General features: G+C 39.9%; 1 long non-coding RNA gene across 1 annotated transcript; it reads left to right on the top strand.

Annotated features, from left to right (window-relative positions):
- The first annotated feature begins 249 nt into the window (after window positions 1-249).
- On the top strand, window positions 250-3,762 carry LOC139027033 (uncharacterized). Its single transcript, XR_011479063.1, has 4 exons — window positions 250-277; window positions 317-438; window positions 3,116-3,217; window positions 3,466-3,762. It is a non-coding gene; the product is annotated as an uncharacterized lncRNA (long non-coding RNA).
- Window positions 3,763-6,501: the final 2,739 nt, after the last annotated feature.

Below are 6,501 nucleotides of genomic sequence, written 5' to 3'. Positions count from 1 at the left end.
GATACACAGTATAGTTACAGCAGTAGAAGTTACAACAGTAGAAGTTACAGCAGTAGAAGTTACAGCAGTAGATACAACAGTAGAAATACAAACAGTATAATTACACAGTAGAAGTACAACAGTAGAAGATACAACAGTAGAAGTTACAATGGCAGAGTTACACTAGAAGTTACAACAGTAGAAGATACAACAGTAAAGTTACAGCAGTAGAATTACAACGTAGAAGTTACACAGTAGAAGTTACACAGTAGAAGATACAACAGTAGAAGATACAACAGTAAATTACAACAGTAGAAATTACAGTAGAAGATACAAGATAGAAGTTACGATTTGAAGGACGAAGAACCTAATTAAATAAATTCCATGGATATTTGATGATATATACAACACAAAGACCCACATGCCCCGCAAGAAGGATGGAGGGTGATCAACATTCAGGTAACAGTTTACCTGTGTAGTGCTTGACGCTGACACACAAACACACACACACACACACCACACACACACACACACACACACACACACACACACACACACACACACAACACACACACACACACACACACACACACACACACACACACACACACACACACACACACACACACACACACACACACACACACACACACACACACACACACACACACACACACACAACTTTTTGCACTACAATTTCCTACACTACTGACACACACTGGATCTACAAACAGACTCACACATACTGACACTGACACACACACACACACACGACAGTGCCACACGACACACATAAAACAGACATTTCTCATTTACATAAATATTCACCCCCTAGTCAATACATGTTAAATCACCTTTGGCAGCGATTACAGCGGTGAGTCTCTGGGTAAGTCTCTAAGAGCTTTGTACACCTGGATTGTACAATATTTGTCCATTATTCTTTTCAAAATTCTTCAAGTCTGTCAAATTGTGTTTGATCATTGCTTGGCAACCATTTTGAAGTCTTACCATAGACGTTCAAGCAGATTTAAATCACAACTGTAACTCTGCAAACTCCAGTGTAGATTTGTGTTGTAGGTTGTCTGGTGGAAAGCAGATGAACCAGGTTTTCTTCTAGGATTTTTTCCTGTGCTTAGCTCAATTCTATGATTATTTTATCCTGAAAAAACTACCAGTCCTTAACAATTACAAGCATAACGATAACATGATGCAGCCACCACTATGATCTAACATATTGAGAGAAGTACTCAGTAATGTGTTTGTGTTGGATTTCCCCTCTGTATTCAGTACATAAAGTGAATTGCTTTGCCACATTTTTTGTGAATCTGTTATTCAATGTGTTTCTATTGGCTAATAGCAGTAATGACTATCTGTTATTCCATGAGGTGAATCTGTTATTCAATGTGTTTCTATTGGCTAATAGCAGTAATGACTATCTGTTGTCCATGTGTTTCTATTGGCTAATAGCAGTAATGACTATCTGTTATTCAATGTGTTTCTATTGGCTAATAGCAGTAATGACTATCTGTTGTTCAATGTGTTTCTATTGGCTAATAGCAGTAATGACTATCTGTTATTCAATGTGTTGCTATTGGCTAATATCAGTAATGATTACTGTTGTTCAATGTGTTTCTATTGGCTAATAGCAGTAATGACTATCTGTTATTCAATGTGTTTCTATTGGCTAATAGCAGTAATGACGATCTGTTATTCAATGTGTTTCTATTGGCTAATAGCGGAAATGCCAAATTCAATGCTTCATGCAATCATTTTTTTCACATATTTTTTTATACTTTAATGGGTCTTAAAGTTCTAAATGAAATAGTTAAATAATCCTTGGATTCTTAATACAATTCCATATGTTGGCTCAGACCCTCTCCCAGTTTAGACAGGGCTTAGACTCTAGAGGGTTAAACACTAAAACTTACACAGAGTGATTCATTGCAACTTATAATGTAATTTGTTATTAAGCAAATAACTCCTGAGCTTTTTGTGGGTGAAGTGGTTGAATACTTATTGAATCAAAACATTACAGTTTTTAATTTATATATATATATAAATATATTATGTTATACATTTATATATATAACATTTATATATTAACAGGTCAGTATATATATTATGTTATCGAGTGGAACAATGTCCAGGCCCAACTGGGTAACGACACCAGGGTCCAGGAAACTCTCGTCGGCGCCTGAGTCGATAAGAGCAGGCAGATGAAAAGCCAGGCTCTGCCACACGAGGGCGCCGTCAAGCAGGGGTCTGGGGTCTGAGGGGTCTGGGGGGTCTGAGGTCTGGGGGGTCTGGGGGGAGATGGGCAGGCGATTTGGCTCAACAGTATATCCCCCACTACTGCCAAGCCACCACTTTTACTGGACGCAGGGAACAAGTGGAGACAAAGTGACCAACCGGGCCACCGTATAGGCAGCTCCTAGTCCTGATTCACCGCTGCCTCTCCTCTGGAGAGAGACGGGCCCGGCCGAGCTGCACGGAGGAAGCCAGTCAGAAAGGAAATCTTGACCCGTTCGCTAGCATAAGAGTTGGGCTGTTGCTCGAATAGTGAACATTGTACAGAAAAGGCTCTGTGTGTAGATTGATGAAGACAATTTTTATGGATGAGGGAAAAAAACTATTGAATCCATTTCAGAATAAGGCGTAACAAAATGTAGAAAAAGTCAAGAGGTCTGATAACTTTCCAAATGCACTGTAGCCATGTTATTTAGACTTGTTATTCTTCTTTGTTTTTTCACTGTGCATTTATTTCTTGTGTCGCTATTTTAAACGTTGTATCTTTAACTCTGCATTGTTGGAAAAGGACCCGTAAATCAGCATTTCACTATTAGCATACACCTGTTGTTTACGAAGCAAATGACAAATGAGATTTGATTGTGATTGAAATAGGTGCCGGCAGTCATTTTGGGTGCCTGAACTCTGCAATATGTTTAAGCCAATATTCTGTAAGTTCTGGAAGTCAAGCAGTAGAATATGTGAGGTGCTGGAACTCAGTTCTGGTGTTCTGTCCCATGTCAAGCTTGTCTATTTCCCTCAGTGATTCAAACAGCAAATGGACACAAAAGCAGACGCTAATACAACGCTGTTAAAGAGCAAATTCTTCTGGTAATAATTTGTGCTTCAGTGTCTTGTCAGTGKTGGAAGAGATACTCTGGAGCYGCTGCAGTGTGTCTGGGGCTGCTGTGTGTTCTCCTACTGGCTGGGATCACAGGSCTGTTACTCTACCGTGAGTTTGATATGTTCTCACTCAAACATTCTTCATCATCAGTGGTGTAACTTTCAATTACATTTACATTCCAGTCAATTCCATTCAGAAAGTGATCACCAAATTTCAATTCCAAGAATTGGAAATCAATTGGAATTCCAGTGTATTTCCTGAATTGACTGGAACTGAAATGCAACTGACACCAACCCTGGTCATGTCTGATGAACTTTTCCACTGTTACCTTGTTCAATGATCGTATTATTTCACAGAGAGAAACCAGTTGACCAGCTCCAACACCCTGACCAAAGAGAGGGACCAGCTACAGACAAGCGACAACAACCTGACTGCAGAGAGAGACCAGCTACAGACCAGATACAACACCTTGACTGCAGAGAGAGACCAGCTACAGACCAGATACAACACCCTGACCAAAGAGAGAGACCAACATACCAGCGACAACACCCTGACCAAAGAGAGAGACCAGCTACAGACCAGATACAACACCCTGACCAAAGAGAGAGACCAGCTACAGAAAGAGACAGAACGTCTGAAACAATCTTTAGTTGAGAAAGGTGAGTCAAATTGTCTCATGACTGTTCTGTTTGACAGTCTCTGTATCAGTTCACATGTCACTTACAAACAGGAAATGTAACTTATATTAAATGAACAATGTGATAAACATTCTCCAACTTCCAAACCGTCCATTAGTTAGTGCCCTGTCTTCCTTGAGTGTTTGATTGATCCTTAATTCAATGTTGTATTAAAGTGACTAAAGCAAGAAATGTTCAACTTATAGTGTGTCCACGAGGATGGAAGAAGCTTGGTAGCAAAGTTGTTTCTAATCTCTAATGAGTTAAAATCCTGGAAGGAAAGCAGACAAGGACTGCAGAATATAGAGGAGCAGACCTGGTGGTATCAAGAGCCAAGAACAACAGGTGTGTCAGAGAGAGAGAGAGAGTGAGTGAGGTGAGTGAGGAGAGAGAGTGAGGAGGTTAGAGAGAGAGATTACAAAGAGAGAGAGAGAGATAGAAGATAACGAAGAGAGAGAGAGAGATAGAGATAACAAAGAGAGAGAGAGAGAGAGATAGAGAGACAAAGAGAGATAGAGAGACAAAGAGAGACAAAGAGAGAGATAGACAACGAGAGACAACGAGAGACAAAGGAGACAAAGAGAGAGATAGACAACGAGAGACAACGAGAGACAAAGAGAGACAAAGAGAGACAAAGAGAGAGAGAGAGAGAGAGAGAGAGAGAGAGAGAGAGAGACAGGGATGCAGCTGAAGCCCCATCATCTTCAACATATTTATCAACGAATTGGTGAGGAACTAGAGCAGTCTGCAGCCTGGGTCCTCACCCTACTAGAATCTGAAGTCAAATGTCTACTGTTTGCTGATGATCTGGTGCTTCTGTCCCCAACCAAGAAGGGTCATACAGTAGCACCTAGATCTTCTGTACAGATTCTGTCAGACCTGGACCCTGATAGACCTGGGCCCTGACAGACCTGGGCCCTGATAGACCTGGGCCCTGACAGTAAATCTCAGTAACACAAAAATAATGGTGTTCCATAAAAGGTCCAGTTGCCAGGACCACAATACAATTTCACCGTTGCCTAGAGCACACAAAACAACTATACATACCTCGGCCTAAACATCAGCGCCACAGGTAACTTCCACAAAGCTGTGAACGATCTGAGAGACAAGGCAAGAAGGGCCTTCTATGCCATCAAAAGAAACATGAAATTGACATACCAATTAGGATCTGGCAAAAAAAAAATTGAATCAGATATAGAACCCATTGCCCTTTATGGTTGTGAGGTCTGGGGTCCGCTCACCAACCAAGATTTCACAAAATGGAACAAACATCAAATTGAGACTGCACGCATCATTCTTAAAAAATATCCTCTGTGTACAACGTAAAACACCACATAATACATGCAGAGCAGAATTAGGTAGATACCCACTAATTACCAAAATCCAGAAAAGAGTTGTTAAATTCTACAACAACCTAAAAGGAAGCGATTCCCAAACCTTCCATAACAAAGCCATCACCTACAGAGAGATGAACCTGGAGAAGAGTCCTCTAAGCAAGCTGGTCCTGGGGCTCTGTTCACAAACACAAACACACCCCACAGAGCCCCAGGACAGCAACACAATTAGACCCAACCAAATCATTAGAAAACAAAAAGATCATTACTTGACACATTGGAAAGAATTAACAAAAAACAGAGTAAACTAGAATGCTATTTGGCCCTAAACAGAGAGTACACAGTGGCAGAATACCTGACAACTGTTACTGACCCAAACTTAAGGAAAGCTTTGACTATGTACAGACTCAGTGAGCATAGCCTTGCTATTGAGAAAGGCCGCCGTAGGCAGACCTGGCTCTCAAGAGAAGACAGGATATGTGCAACACTGTCCACAAAATGAGGTGGAAACTAAACTGCACTTCCTAACCTTCTGACCCAATGTATGACCATATTAGAGACACATATTTTCCTCAGATTACACAGATACACAAAGAACTTGAAATCAAACCCAAATTAGATAAACTCCCATATCTACTGGGTGAAATACCACAGTGTGCCATCACAGCAGCAAGATTTGTGACCAGTTGCCACAAGAAAAGGGCAACCAGTGAAGAACAAACACCATTGTAAATACAACCCATATTTATGTTTATTTATTTTCCCTTTTGTACTTTAACCTTTTATGGCTGCCGTTGTCGGGCTCAATATAACAACAGCCCGTCCAAGTGCAGGGCGCGAAATTCAAAATATATTTTTTAGAAATATTTAACTTTCATACATTAACAAGTCCAATACAGCAAATGAAAGATACACATCTTGTGAATCCAGCCAACATGTCCGATTTTTTTAATGTTTTACAGCGAAAACACCACGTATATTTATGTTAGCTCACCACCAAATACAAAAAAGCACAGACATTTTTCACAGCACAGGTAGCTTGCACAAAACCAACCTAACTAACCAAGAACCAACCAAACTAACCAAGAAACAACTTCATCAGATGAAAGTCTTATAACAAGTTATACAATAAATCTATGTTTTGTTAAATTTTTTTGCATATTTGAGGTATAACTCATAGTTTTACATTGCAGCTACAATCGAAATAGCACCGAAGCAGCTAGAACAATTACAGAGACCAAATTGAAATATCTAAATACTCATCATAAAACATTATGAAAAATACATGTGTACAGCAAATTAAAGACAAACATCTTGTGAATCCAGCCATATTTCCGATTCTTTAAGTGTTTTACAGCGAAAACACAATATAGCATTATAT

The sequence above is a fragment of the Salvelinus sp. IW2-2015 genome, unplaced genomic scaffold (genome assembly GCF_002910315.2).
Source record: "Salvelinus sp. IW2-2015 unplaced genomic scaffold, ASM291031v2 Un_scaffold6921, whole genome shotgun sequence".
Lineage (NCBI taxonomy): Eukaryota > Metazoa > Chordata > Actinopteri > Salmoniformes > Salmonidae > Salvelinus > Salvelinus sp. IW2-2015.
This window is presented reverse-complemented; position numbering and strand designations above follow the sequence as displayed.